The following is a 15830-nucleotide window of genomic DNA, read 5'->3' on the forward strand; positions in this document are numbered from 1 at the left end:
AATATTAACTTTGAATTTTTGAAATTTGAAAATGATGTTTTCGGGAAAATACAAAATTGAAGAATTTGGGGATTTGAAAATTTTTGAATTTATAATTTAAAAAAATTAGAAGTTTAAAATACAGAGGTTTGGGAATTTGATAACTTGAATAATATTAAAATTTAAGGACATAATAGTTTGTGAATTTAAGAAATTTAGAAATGTAAAAATATGAGAATACAGTCGATTGTAAATTTGGCAATTTAAATAATATTGGAACTAGAGAATTTGAAAGTTCGTCAATTCAAGATATTAAAAAATGATAATTTCCATATTTGCAAATTTCCGTATCCCCAAATTTTCTAATTTCCAAATTTCGAAAATTGTAAATTTTTCAATTTAAAAATTTTATTAAAGAATGTCAACAAAGCACTCCAACTTCATTTTCAAAAACAAAAACCAATATTTTTAAATGGCCAAAAATCTTTCACCAAAATTCGCATAAATTCAACACAAATAGATTGTAGTTTACACTATCTAAAATTCATGCAATATAAAACTTCAAAGCGACTTAACAACACATATCATTCTCTTCATTCTAAATATTTACAAACGAATTTTTCTCTCTTAAAAAGTTTATAAAACTACAATTAAGCAGCAGAAACGAATGAATAACAGACGAAAGTTTATAAAATGGATTCCTTACTTTCTCAGGTTCGTTGTTTAGATATCATTAAAGGAGAAAGCATTTTTCTCGTAAATTTAACGTCAGAAAGTGTCTACCTCGGTGACATCGTAACGACAGTATCAATATTGGTGATTCGAGCAGCTGCTCGAGCCCTACGCGTTCTCAGGGCATCTTAGTTCGCGGAGGACTTCTCCTTAGGTCAGTGGAATTGCCGATAATGCAGGGTAGTTGTACTGGGACGTCAATAGGGGATGAGAGGTTTCTAAGAGCATCTCGTCCAGGAGAAACGATGCACGCCTGCTTTCTCCTTAGGTCATCGCTTCTGATACGAGAATACATTAGGTCGATGACAGTGGACGAGGGTTGAAACATGGTACGCCAACGTAACATCCCCTTTGATCACATTTTAACCGTAATTTGGTTCTTTCGTAAAACGACGCAAATAGGGAACACTGTGGCAAGTTGATACATTTTACAGTTTGTAGTTGTTACAATCTTTGCCGAAAAATATGATAAAATATAATTTGAATGATTCAATAATTAGCGTATTTTACACATAATAAATTTTAATAGTTAAATTATTGTTACATAGTTATGAATTTTATATGATTGTCAAGTGATTAAATATCATATTTTTTTGTTACTGCAAATAAATGTTTATATAAATATATAAGTTGTCTGCAAAAATTGGTGTAATTGATATGACGTACATGAACAAGTATTAAAAGTAAATCGAATAAAGTTAATTAATTAAATGCTAATTAAACGTAAAATAAATACATTATCACTTTATAAATTAATAAATAAATATAATAATGTATAATTAATAAATTAATAAGTAAGTATTGAATATAAATTGAATCAAATTAATTAATAATTTATTGATGTATGAATAAGTGAATTAGTTATAAAGCAAGTAGGTGTTAAATGTAAGGTGTTAAATATATAATGTAAAACAAATAATTTAATTACTCATTTTTTAATTAATAAATGAGTATCATTTGTATAACGAAGAAATTGATTGCTCATTTATAAATTAATAAATAAGTATCAAATACAAACTGAATAATTTAATTACCCGTTTTAAAATTAATAAACAAGTATTAAATATAAGACGAATAAGAATCATTTATAAATCAACGAGTAATTATGAAATGCAAAGTAAAGTTTCTATTTAAAGTGTATCGATATTTCCAGTATGAAATTTCGTTCTTAAAGAGATAATTCTTCCGGCTATTAAAGAAACTGGAAAGTCTTTGATGTTGCGAACAACATTTCATCGCAGAAAAATGTCAACAGTAGAAGCGGGTCAAAGTGCGTTAATTAAACATTCCTTAGGAGGTAGAACAAGGGGTTGAAAGTCGGCTGGCCTGAGTTCAACCGCGAAAGGTGGATGTAAACCACCCTTCGAGTCCACTGCCACTTCGCCACCCCCTCGAACAACGGAGTTTTAATACCACAACCAAATGTACCCGCGTTTTACAATTTACACTCCTTGGTTTGACAAAGATAAACTGTAAATTGGTAAATTCTAGGAGCGTGAACAGATAATTTTATTACGAATAAATATATATTTCATAAAATTCAATATTTGGTATGAATTCAAAAATATTTCATATTTCACCAATATTTTTCATCAGAGGTACTTTATTTCTTAGTTTAAGAGTTTTTCCATTTTTTTATTAATTTTCAAAATTCTAAATTTGCACACTTAAATTTTTATAAACCCTCCAAGTTTTATATTTCTAAATTCTAGATCTTGAAACTTTAATTACTCTGTAAACTTTCAAATATCCAAATTCTCTTGTCATAAATTTTACAAATCCCCATATCACTAAATTTGCAAGTTAAAAAATTTTTAAACTCGAAAATCGCCAAACACGAAAATTAGAAAATTCGTTCCACTCGTTTGTCAGTTGTCTACATCTTTCCCCTCGTGTCTTCCGAAAACAAGCATGTACGGCAGTTTATGTTAAAAGTTAAAGTTCAGTGAAAACATTTTCCGCGTGTCCATTTCGCGAGCAGAAGCGAATAGAAATTTGTATCATGGTGTTAACGAATTAACCTTGGCAGTCAACGGGTTAAGGAGTTGGTGGAAAAGTTTTCAAGTATTCATGCGCGGCGAGTAGTGGCAGACGTTAGAACACAGACGTCCGCAAGTAGTGTAGTATCTTAACCGTGCGACTGTCTTAAAAGTTTCCCGTAAACGGAACTTGGCAAACAATGTTTACGACATTTTAGAAGTTACTAATCTCGTTATACGTCATTATACGTCACACCCACGCAACACGTCTAGACGACCTAAGGCTACTCTGTCTCGGTGTCGCGCTTCAGCCCCTATCCGTTCTCCTTCTAATCGCATTGTCACCCAGCGCAAACATGGTTATGGTATTAGCAACGATATGTTCGCGCGAAAATGCATGGCATCTCAGCTGTCGCGGTTAACAATTTTGGAAAACGACCAGCGTATAATCTCCTAAATGAATTGGGGACACTTCGTTGGTTTATTTTGCTAATTTGGTACATCATGTATTTTGAATGACGGCGGAATAAAATTATACGAAACCATTTTGGCTACTTGTTAAATCGGAGGACAAGGAAAAATTCGTCCCTCGTTGCTTTCTTTTTAATATAATACTGCATTATATGTATATGAATTTTTACAGCTGTAGTACTGTTTTACTATTCTCTGTTATATTATTCTTTCTGTTTTCCATTTTTCTACACCACAGTTTTCTGTCTATTATACTGATATCTTTGCTAAATTTACTATTGCATATCTGTTTTATTGTACCACTATTAGGAGTACTATTATGGTACTAGTGTGCCACACTACTACTATTCAATTAGGCTAGCATTGCACTTTCTTACTTTTATTTTTCTCACTATACTATTATATTATATTACTATGTTGTTATCTTACCATTTGACTAATTCTACTGTACAGTTATACTACTGTGCTATTATACTAATATACTACTATACTACTATATTACTATTATACTACTGTACTACTGTGCTACTATACTACTATACTACTATACCACTATACTACTATACTACTATACCACTGTACTACTATACTACTATACTACTATACTACTATACTACTATACTACTATACTACTATACTACTATACTACTATACTACTATACTACTATACTACTATACTACTATACTACTATACTACTATACTACTATACTACTATACTACTATACTACTATACTACTATACTACTATACTACTATACTACTATACTACTATACTGCTATACTACTATACTACTATAATGCTATTCTACTATACTACTATACTATTACGCTATTACACTACTATACTACTATACAACTACACTACTACGCTACTACGCTACTACGCTACTATACAACTACGCTACTATACTACAACACTACTATACCACTATACCACCAAATCTCTGTACCACTATAGTATTGTACTACAGTTCTCCTGCTCTAATGTTCTACTGCACTATTACTCAATTTTATTGTTCTACTATATTACTATTTCACCGATTCTAATACGGTATAATTTTATTATGTTACTATATTACTGCAGTAATATATTACTGTACTGACATTTGATTAGCATATAATTGTCAGTATTAATTTGATAACAAGATCTCAGAATATGTTTTATTAGTATATAAGTATAATAAAACTTTACTTTATGTATTGATTGATGTATTGGTACCTGTTATGTTAATTGGAATGGTACCTGTCTTCCGCATTGTATGTTGGTAATTATTAGTATATTAATCCTTGCACAATGAACTAAATTTTATAGTCTTTGTGTACTCTTATATAATAGTGAATAGCAGTTAAATTATATCAATAATAACATTATAAATTATAGTGATTTCCAGAATCACAATAAGTATCTGTTCATATATCTTTGAGAACGGTGGCCAATTACTATAGACCAAGAACAATTACTATATGAGATTTCTAAATTCTTCAATTACCGACAGAAATCGTATGCGAATTTAATTAAAGTTTGAAATATATTTTATCCACACCTTATCATTAGAAATCTATCGTCATAAAATTAACAGCAAATGACTATAATGTTACTAGTACTAATTAGACTAAGTGTATATCCTGAATTCGATAAAAACTCCTACAAAAGAAGCTTCAAAAAAACGCGTTCAACTATCCAGTGACAGCCAATCATCGCGCCGGTATCGCGTTCTAAGCTTGCAAGTCCCGAAAGCAAAAGCAAAAAAAGGTTCCGTGCGAAGGGTGAATATCGATCCAACAGACTCTATAGCGATCGTGGCCGCGGCAATTAGAACAATGCAAACAAAACTTGAAGATCATTAATCGGGCCGGTGGGGTAAATTATTGGACCAATTGCGGTAATGCCAGTCGGTTACTTGAAAGCTAATTCCTAGCCATCGACGGCGGGGGGATTCGCGAACGCGGAATTCCCAAACAGCCCCCGGTAACCCCGTAGCAATTTAGACGTAACACGGTTCGAAAACATTAAGATTTTTCGGGATTGGGCTAGGTTGCGGAACGAACCGTCGTGAAATCACGGGGGACATCGAACAGAGGAGGATGGTTAAGCGGACGAAGTTCTGAGTGCGTGTAAGTGTGTCTGCGCTGGTTGAGAAGGTTGTAGCGGGGGTGGTGTTGAGGGGGCCGAAGGACGGTGGCAGGAGGACGAGAAGCAGTGGGTGGAGGAAGAGCGGTAGGTAGCAGTGGGTGGCAAAGCCGAGGGTGGCAAAGGAGCCAGAGGATGAGAAGTAGGAAGAGGTGGAGAAGTAGTAAGCGGAGTAGGAGTAGAAGGAGGAGGGCGGTTGGTTGAGACGCGGAGGTGCAGGCGAAGGAGAGAGAGTCCGTTGGGTTGGGTTGGGTTGGGTTGGGTTGGTTTGCACCAGCACCACCAGCACCGACATGGCTCCAAGCGAAGGAGAGGATGGGGTAGGATGGCCGGGCCTCTGCTCGCTCGATAGAGGCGCGTCCCGTCGTCCCATGATTGGAAACCAAATCGCCGCACATCTATCCCCCACCTCCAGCCTCCTACCCATCCTCCGCCTCGGCGATTCTCTTCCACCCCCGAGGATCCCCTGGCCACCGACTATCCACCCTTACTCTCAGTCCTCGCAACCCTATCCAGAGCTTACTCCCTGAAACTCTGTCTCTCTTTCTCTTTCTATCTCTGCCCTTTTCTCCCTCTGTCCCTTTAACGCGTCCTTCCGCCCCCTCCCGTCTCCTCTCTCTTTTCTGTATCTCCTACACGTGATCCTCGTCCCTTTCTATCGCCTCTCTCTTTATCCCGTCTCGCTCTTTCCCACGGTACAAACTAACTTCACCTTCGTCTCCGGCTACCTTCGCATCCACGTCCACCTCCACCAACCTCCTAGCTCACCCTCCAGGGACGCTAATGTCGAGCTAAGTCCTTAAAACCCCTCAGCCGGAGGCCGGCGAGCCCGCAGACCGGAATGGCCTCCATAAGTAACCGGGTTTACACACCCCAAGACCCTATTTCTCACCGTGGAAAAACTGCAGTCAGCTCCGTTGCGAACGCCACCACCACCCCCCTTGGTAGTGCTACTCGAACCAACCCCCTGGCCTGGATCGCCGATGGAGGATTGCAGATTCCGCCAACGGACCACGGTATCGACGACTCCCGAGACCGAGAGACGCTCTCAAAGAAGATTAGGAAGATGAGCGCGCTGAAAAACGTTGTAAATCTTCGACGGCAACTGGCCCGGCTTCCAGGAACCGGCTTTCGCTGCGACGAAACCGCAGCTACGATGTAGATCGCGATTGATCGAAACTTGTGCACCCTTTCCAAGTCATTCTTCCTTATTTCATCATGTACCTTCGTCCTTTTTAGTCTGATCAGTATATTAGGAGCAGCACATGAATCAAAAGAAATAAAATTCATGAAACTTTTGAAATTTTGATGCATTAGTCAAATTGTAGTGGTTGCAGTAGATAATTTATTTGTTCTTCAATTTTTTATGTATGTAGGTTGAATTCAAAAGTGAGGTTCATGGAAGTATTTTAATATCAAATTTTTCTTAAATATAAGTTTTAGTGATAGCAGTAAATAATTTATCATCCTTTATTCTTTTTTTTATTTTTTTCATTGAAATCTGAAAATATTTTGACGCATCACTTTTATTATCTTTAAATAGCTTATCCTCTTCTTTTTCATATTTTTTTCAATTAACCCAATTCATTAAAAGCGCAAGTTGATTTTAAAGAGGTGAGTTGGAATTTATAAATATATTTTCGCACAATTTAAATATTAAATATAACTTTAAATAACTGCAGTGAATGACTTTAAACGTTTTATTTCATGCTTTTGAAATTTATCCAATTTAAGTTTAATTCAAAAGAGCGTAATTAAATTAACGTAAACATTTTGACTAGTTTTTATTTGTGGCCTGACATTTATGTTAATTCAATATTTTTTAAATATAAATTTCACTAAACGTAGTAATTTTTCATTGCTTTTTTTCTTTCTTTTTTATTATATTAGAAGCATAAATAGTTATCAGAAGAATGTGATGAAAATTATAAAAATATCTTAATAAATAAATTAAATTTTCCTTCTATGTAAATTTGCATAATCGCAATAAATAATTAATCGCATCTCTTTTTGTCTTTCTTTTAATTTATGCAATTTGTTAGGAACAATACTTGATTTCTGAAGGGGTCTAATGAAATTAATGAAAATGTTATAATGCATCAGTGAAATGTTCTTCAAATATAAATTTCAGTAGTAGCAGTAAAAGTTACAAATGGACTGAGAGAGACATATAAAGGTTCCTCCGTTTTCATTTCACTTTCAGTTTAAAAGCTGTTTCGCGTACTATTCATGTCATAACTTAAAGAGGCCATACTGTAAAAGTAGATGATTCTATAATCTTAACCTACAAACTTCAAGCAACTTACTTCGTGATCTTCTGGCGTGTATCTTTTCAAATCCACTTCAGTTCCATCGCAGGGACCAACAAATGCTTCAGATACTAAAAAATATTCTAATCGGACTTTGCAAATTATTTATTCAATTTTAATTTATTAATCGACTCCTTTCTCGTAAACTTAAATGCGAATAAAATCAATTACATTAAAAAATTCCTGTTTTTCTTTCACAAAGTTACGTTCGCCATTAACAATCCTTCATTGTATAATTTTTTTAATATTGTAAAATAACGGTGTTCTCAATTTTCACAAGTAACACCTGATAGGAAATGATAAACTTTTTCTATACAAAAATTTATTTAGGGATGTAATATTGTAAAAGTGACAATACTCGAATTTTGGGAAGACGCAATTACGAAAAATATTTAATTTTATCAATTTCGAAATTTACTGTTCATTTGATGAAATATTCATTATTTTATATAGCACATTTCGAAAATGAAATGAGAAGCAAAGACGTATTTATATTAAAATAATGTAATGATCGCAATATAAATAATAATGGAAAAGGAAGGTATTCATGCTGAAAACGCGAAGTCTAGGGTGAAAATATAAATGTATAATAATTTGGAAGTTTCAGTTTAATTATAAAGAGGTGATTAATATACAACAGAAGTTTCGAGTAGAATTTCAAACAATATCGAGGGTGCAAGTACTACTGTCCTACCACGCGATGAAACTTTCCTTTAGTGACGCTGCTGCTTTCACTTTTGCTCGTAATGTTTATGCAGAACACCGAAGAAACTTTCTTGAGGTGCAAGTGTACCGGTAACTGCAATGGCCGATGGGGCGGGGGGATGAAAGAGGGTGGAAACGGAGCGGCACCGTGGGTATACATAGTAACGGAGGAAAGTTTGAATCGAATATCCGTAAAAGAGGCATTAAATCGATAAGTTTGACGCGCGTGTCGTCACTTTCGATACTAGCAGACTCATCTGATCCGATCACGGAGATGAATTGCTGTTTATAGAATGTGATTTATAACCGGAAATTTATTATTAAAATTTGCTACGGGAGGAAGGATCATCACACTGAAACTGTATTTCGTTTGTTTGTTGATCTATTTGAACGGCGAAGAATTTAGAACTGGGTATTATCTCTAGTAATTTAATGACATAAGTTTTGCGTTCTTGCTAGTTTAAGCAGTTATAAGTTTCACGTTTAAATTGGCGGTCCCACTAAACTTGTTATCTTCTAAGTTTTCGACTAGTTCATTTGAAGTGTTAAATGTATAAGGATCGTGATATGTTCTTCAACGCATTCCACTTTCTTGTGAATTATAAAAATTATAGGAAAAATCAAAATAGCGTACTATGATTGTTATTGTTACATATTTTAATTTAAAGTTCTACTTCAGAGTCAGGTTTTTTTGACTTTAAAATAATTTTTTTTCAATTATACTCAATTAATTATATTACTAACATTTATGTTACTGCTTTAATTAAAGATATATTCTATTAAAAATTTGTAAGCCTCAAACTTTTTCCAGTAAGAACTAAAAAATTTTTAAAATACTTTCACCGTTGACATTTATTTTTCATTCGTTTTATAATAACTGTGCTATCTTCAAACATAAGTAAGTAATAAATTCGTAAAAATTAACCGAAAGACATACCAAGCTTAATTAACGATAAAATGTTACAAAATGTAAAAATCGTATTTCAAAATTTATGTACCACATCAAAGCGCAAGAGGATATCATAAAATACAAAATATTTCATTCATTCTTAAATATCTACCAAATAGCATATAGAAAGTCAAAAAATATAGCAATTAAAAGACATTAACCCCTTAACTTACGATTTACGCTCGAGAATTTTGGGCCGGAAACGTAATGTTTATGTTTGACTCGTTCATTTTATACGGGCTATGCCCGTAATATTTACGTTTGGCCCGATCATCGTACACGGGCTATGCTCGTAGTTGTAGGTTAAGGGGTTCATATTGAATCGTTCATTCATAATGAGAATTAAAGTCTTTCAACATATTTCATGTGACTTTACAATAATTGTATAATCATGAAACGTCCCCTCCAACTCAATCAATTCGCCCAAATTACCCAAAAGAGACATCCGAAACGGCTTAATTAACCGTAGATGTTTAAAAAGCGCAAAAATTGCGTTTGAAAGTTAACGTACCATACCAGAGTAGGAGAAACGGTTTAATGCAGCCATTTCTGAGCAGCCATTAAAATGCTCAGAGACGCGTGCGAGGGCAGTCGACATTACCCAACGTCCCGTACCTTTGAATTCGGAGTACAGAGACGGTGGGTAGCTTTGTACCCGTAAGGGAGATCCCTCGAATTCGTGCGGCAGCGTGAAATGCGGTTCTCCTTAAGGATACCTACAAGCGATACCAATATGTCCGTCGTCGTTAGTGACGTTACTGGATGAGCAAGCACAGAGGGGCAGAGAGGGGGGTTGCACCCAGGGGCGTTGAATGCCCAGAGGCCCGTAGGATATGAGACTCCGTTGGCCGCAGGATCCTCCGCAAGGAGCTACGAACCAACTCGATGGAACGCTTCTCTACCTTGGCCAAAGTGTATTGACGGCTAGAGCGACGTTCCAGCTTGCGCTAAGCGGTTGTCCTCTCCATCTATCCTTCCCTCTATCTCTCTCTCTCTCTATTTCAACGTCCTCTACCCGCTCGCTATCTTTCTCTATACCCCTCTCGATCGCACGAGTGTGCACTCGAATCTTGGAACGTCGGATGCGTGGTCCATGCATGTGTCCGAGTACACTCGGGTGCAACGTAAGCTTCCTTTACATGACCATACACGTGTAAGCTTCGACATTTTTTAATCGCTGAAATCTCTTGTTTACGATGTTGCAAATTTTCACGTTCCCTATTTCGTAAATATTTTAGAAACCTTGTAGATTGTCTATTAAGCTTTACTTTCAAATTTTCTAGTTTATAAATTCATTAATCGATGAAGTATCTTATTTATGTACGTATAAATTTTTGAGTTTCTGGATTTGAAAGATTTTAAGAATCCTACAAATTTTCATATCTCTAAGATCCTTGCACGTTCTGAATTCGTTCACAGTTTGTTCTCTAAACCAACGAGTTTATAAAGTATCTGTTAGGTTACGTAGACCTTCTAGCTTCAAAATTTTTGACCAAAATTTTTTTATTGTCGAATTATCTTATTCACGATTTTTTAAATTTTCGAGTTTCTGAACTCATGAATTTTTTTCTTAAAAAACTTCTGAACCTCAAAATTTATCATTTGTAAAATCTATGAGATGTGTTGTAGAAACATTGTTTTCCAAATCTACAAATTTATAGTCTACATATAATGGTTACATATTTCCAAACCTTCTAGTTTTTAAATTTTTGTATCTCTAAATTCACAAATTCAAAAATTTCTAAATTCTTACATATTCGAATCTCTAGATTCTCACAAGTCCCTAAATTCCTAGTTTCTTAAATATCGAAATCTCTATATTCATTTATTTCCAAATCTTATATCTTTAAATTTTTAGATCTTTACATCCCTAGGTCCTTACGTTAGTATGTAAATTTCTTAAATTTCAAGATTCTTGAATTCTTATATCGACCTAATCCTAAAGTTTCCAAATTTCTCTATCCTCAAATTGTAAAATTTATAAGTTCCTAGATTTCTAAATATTCACATTCCCAAATTTCCATATCCCCACATTTCTGTAACACAAAATTCCAAAACTGTCAAGTACCAGTCTCTAAATATCTATTCTTCTGTACTCTAGATTCATAAAATTCGTCTATTTCCAAATCCATAAATTCCTAAATTCAAATGTTATTATTCCCTCATTCCTATATCCCCAGGACAATGCATTCCTAAATTGGTATGTCTCTAGAATCTTAGATTTCTAAATGTCTACATCCCCAAACTCTAAATTCCAAAATTCCTATATCCGCAAGTTTCTAAATTCCCAACTATCTATTCTAAGGTTTTTGAATACCTATCTCCCCAAATCGCTAAACCCCGAGAATTCTTGATTCTGAAATTCCTAAATTCCTAAATTCGCTTATTCCTAATAACTTTCCATAAGTTTATTCCTAATATTTATTCCTAAATTCCCGAATTCCGAAATTCCTAGATTTCCAAATATCAAAATTCCTAAATTTCGTCATGCGCAAATCGGTTCCAAGCTCTCAAGATTACCAAATACCCATTCCCTAATTATTTACATAAATATCGAATACTATTTCCTACATTTGCAATTATTCCTCCAAATTCCTACACTGTCATATCCCTAAACTCCAATATTCATACACCATCATTTGAAGGTATATCACCAAATGTTCCCAAGTCCCAGTACCTAGAACTCATCCTCAAAATTCCTAACTTATCTCCAAGCTGTCAGTTCCTCAAACTTTGTGACTCTATCAAAAAATCAAGAGCAGGTTCAAAGTCAATTTTCCCTATGGATATATTTTTCCTAGGGGAAGCAGATTTGCTGCTGACTGTACGTAGATGCGCTATTCCAGAAACACACGCACACACGGACATGGGTGAAGTTGGACACGAACGAGGATCGCGTACACCCACACCCACACACATACACACATACAAGCACACAAGGGAGACACGTACACGAACGCGTGCATCCGTCTCGTAGGTCTCATAGGTCGAACCTCCTAGGTTCGTGCTGGAATTACGTCACGCTGTGCCGTGGAGGATAGGGCACGGCGAAGTGGAGATAGAACGGGTCAAGACGCTCCTATCGCCTCGGATGGCTTCGAAAGGGTTAAAGCGCTGTCGTGACCTCCTTCCCCGTGCCTCGTTCGACGAACTTGCGCGAGTTTCTGCCTCGCAAGAGAAACTTCGCCCGGATGGCCCCGGATTTTGTTTGAACTGACGGCTTTTGGATGCGATGATGCTCTGCACTTACCAGACGGCTTCTACCGGGTGCACGAGATGATTTACTCGGGAAGAAAGAACTGATCGTTCTTCTTTTTATCGACGTTCGTAGCAGGTAAAGAAATGTTTAACGTTCTATTTGTGTGTATCTGTAGTTTGATTGAGGAGACAGCGTTAACTTATTCTGTCATGAATTATTTATTTTGCTGAGCAGTTCTTCGAATTAAAGTATAATTTTTCACTTTTGTAAAATGGCTTCAAGATATTAGACAGAAATAGAATTTATGGTTGTGACAATGTAAGGACGTTTGCAAACAAGGAAATTTACAAAATTTAGGTACATCAAGTATATTATTTAGTGTGGCCATATGTGAAGCCGCCACGTTCGAAGAAGTTAAGTTTGTGAATATGTTCTTTCAGAACTTCTTTTAAAACGGTTCGAGAGAACTCTTTGGAACTTAGAATATATTTTGTTATATGGTTTGACTAGTAAACGAAATTTTTCATGTTATGAAATTGGAGTTTATTGATAATTGATGTAGTTGTTCTATGTATCGGAGTTATCTTGTACAGTATAGCTCCGTCTATGTGAATTAAAAATTATCTCAAGAATAGTTTCAAAATATTTTCGAAATACAGTCCAAAGGTAAATTATTTTTATCTAGAATGTGAATACCATAGTTACAAAATAAAATTATACTAGTTATTTAAAAATAACAATGTCGTTATCTGAATTTGAGGTATTTTAACACTTTCTATAGTAGTAAATAATAAATATACATAAATATTCTTCCTAAGAAACTTTTAAAGTCAAAAAGCTACTAACTAGAAAATTATAAAGGAACCGGAAGATTTTTATTACTAAATTGTTAAGAGTTTAATAATTTTTTATCAGTTTGTGACTGTCATCGTCACAAAACATATCTCACAAATAATATAATTTAAAATCCGACTTGAAAATCAATTTCCATAGTTACAAAATTAATGGCAAGTTTTTATTATAAACACAAAGATAAAATTTATTAATAAATTTTTTCAAAATGAATAAATAAATGATTAACACTATCTTTGCCAATTTTGATAACTGAAGTGTTAATACAATGTTAACTCATTCAGAATGATAACTCAATATGTTAGAATAGTATTATAACAGCATAGTCATATAGTAGAATTAATGGAATATTAACATATTGTACAATGTACACAATTTCATAACAAATTTAAGGAAAATATACTTATAATAGTATAGTTTCATAGCTGAGTAATATTGTAATAGTTTTTAGGGAAGTGGAATAGCAAAATTCAGAAAGTATAAAATACTGAAGTATACATGTATAATATATTTGAATGTACAGTGGAATAGTAGTATAACAGTACAATCATAAAGTATAATTAGTAGAATACTATAATAATTTCCAAGTACAATGTTATAATAAAATTACGAAAAGAATTATTACATATTAGAACATTATAATAGTCTTGTAAGGAAGTGCAATAACAAAATTCAAAAGAAGTGAAATATTTGGAAAATAAATTTGTAACAGTTGTATGGGTGGAACAGTAGTATAACAGTATAGTTATATAATATAATTAGTAGAATTGCAATATGATGGTAGAGTTATAGACTACAATATACAATGATGTTATAATATAACTATACAGTAAAATTAGCACTAGAACGATACAGGTATTAGTAGAATAACAGCACAGTTATTAGTGGAATAACAATGTAACAGTAAAATAACAATATAATCATACAGTACTACTAAAATAACAATATTATGATATAGCTCGTAATAGAATACTACTCATATTTAAAAAAAATGAACATATTAATAGTGCACATGCTACAGTGAAATAGTGGAACAGTAGAAGAATAAAACAACAGAATAGTGAAGCTATGAAATAATACTATAATAGTACAATTGTAAATTTGGTGTTAACACCAAATTTACGGAACGCTGTCTAAACTTTAAATTACAGTTTTAACTTTAAATTACATTGCGTTTTTAAACTACTTTCTACCTTCAAATTACTAAAGTGTTTAAAATGCTTTTGTCGAAATGTCAACTTTCATCGGGATAAAGAACAATTATGCTTTATCCTTCATTTATTTATTCTTTTACCTCACATTTAACCCTTTCGCTACGGTGATTTTTTCTAAGAAATGTGATTATGGTCTTATTTATTATAATAAAAAGTCAGATATTCTTATTTATAAAAAGCAAAGCAAAAGCCTTTCTATACAGTTTTTTATCCTTCCTTTATGTACAAAGGATAATACAAATGACAAATGTTATAACACGCCGTCATAACTCTTTTTTATAAAAACTTTTTAATCGCTAGGAAAAAACTCTGTTGGTATAAAAGTGGGCGCCTATAGGTGCTCTCAGTAATACAAACACAAAATTTCTAAGCGCCTATAGGCGCCCACAGTAGCCAAGGGGTTAAGTAACTTATCATAAAACATCAACAAACCCCTTAATCTACAAATTTTTCGGTAGTTTCGTCCAACATAGTTACCCAATTATTACTGTAGTGTTCAAGTAAGTAAAGAACATTGAAATGTTAAGTATATTTTACATTTAATGATCTTCAATTATACAAATTATAATAGCAAACTCAAAATTCAATCTTCATGCAAATATGATTTAGGCTTGTCACATTTGAACTGTAACGTCATGAAACTGACTCGATGTACTAAGCCAAGGGATTAATATATTATAGTCACATAACAGAATTAATGGCCTCGAAGCTCAACACGCATGACTCCAATTTGATCCCTAACCCCAAACAACGAATAATCACGATAACTCAAATGTTCCATCAAAATGAGAAAGAACATTCTCCCAGCAAACATCACGCAAATTCCGAAGCCGATCCGTTCGAAGCGGATCGATCGCGGTGAACAGCTTCGCAAAAAGCAAACGTAACGAATTGATTACTGTTTCGGCACAACGGAGCCATTGTCGAGCGAAAAATGAAACAAACATTTAATTCTTCTATACACTGTAACCTCTCAAAATTATCCCAACCGTCACACGGGGTACTATTCGATTCAACAAAACCTCTGCTACAATCCTGTCAGGTTTAAATAGTCACAAGGATGTCCGACACGTTTTTCTAAAAAAACGGAGTATAAAAAATACCGCCAAAATCAAGACCAAGAGAAATCAAGAAGTTAAGAAAAAGTTGCTTGAGCGAGTTGTCAGATGTGCAAATATGCGAAGACTTGTTCAAGCATGTGCCATAAAAACCCTTAAAACTGCAGTCTTATAGAAAGTGGCTCTGGTGGTAGATAGCAGCGTCGGCAGTTGTTAACGACAATTAAACTATACGGGGAACTTTAATCGTTT

The 15830-nt window shown here is 34.1% G+C and overlaps 1 long non-coding RNA gene across 1 annotated transcript in view; it reads left to right on the forward strand.

Moving 5' to 3' along the window:
- Nucleotides 1-15830, forward strand: part of LOC143264798 (uncharacterized) — a 48775-nt gene that overhangs the window by 1880 nt on the left and 31065 nt on the right. Inside the window, exon 2 of the long non-coding RNA XR_013038734.1 lies at nt 12233-12589. This is a non-coding gene — a long non-coding RNA (uncharacterized LOC143264798). The remainder of the gene's footprint in view (nt 1-12232; nt 12590-15830) is intronic.

The sequence above is a fragment of the Megachile rotundata genome, chromosome 7, assembly GCF_050947335.1.
Source record: "Megachile rotundata isolate GNS110a chromosome 7, iyMegRotu1, whole genome shotgun sequence".
Lineage (NCBI taxonomy): Eukaryota > Metazoa > Arthropoda > Insecta > Hymenoptera > Megachilidae > Megachile > Megachile rotundata.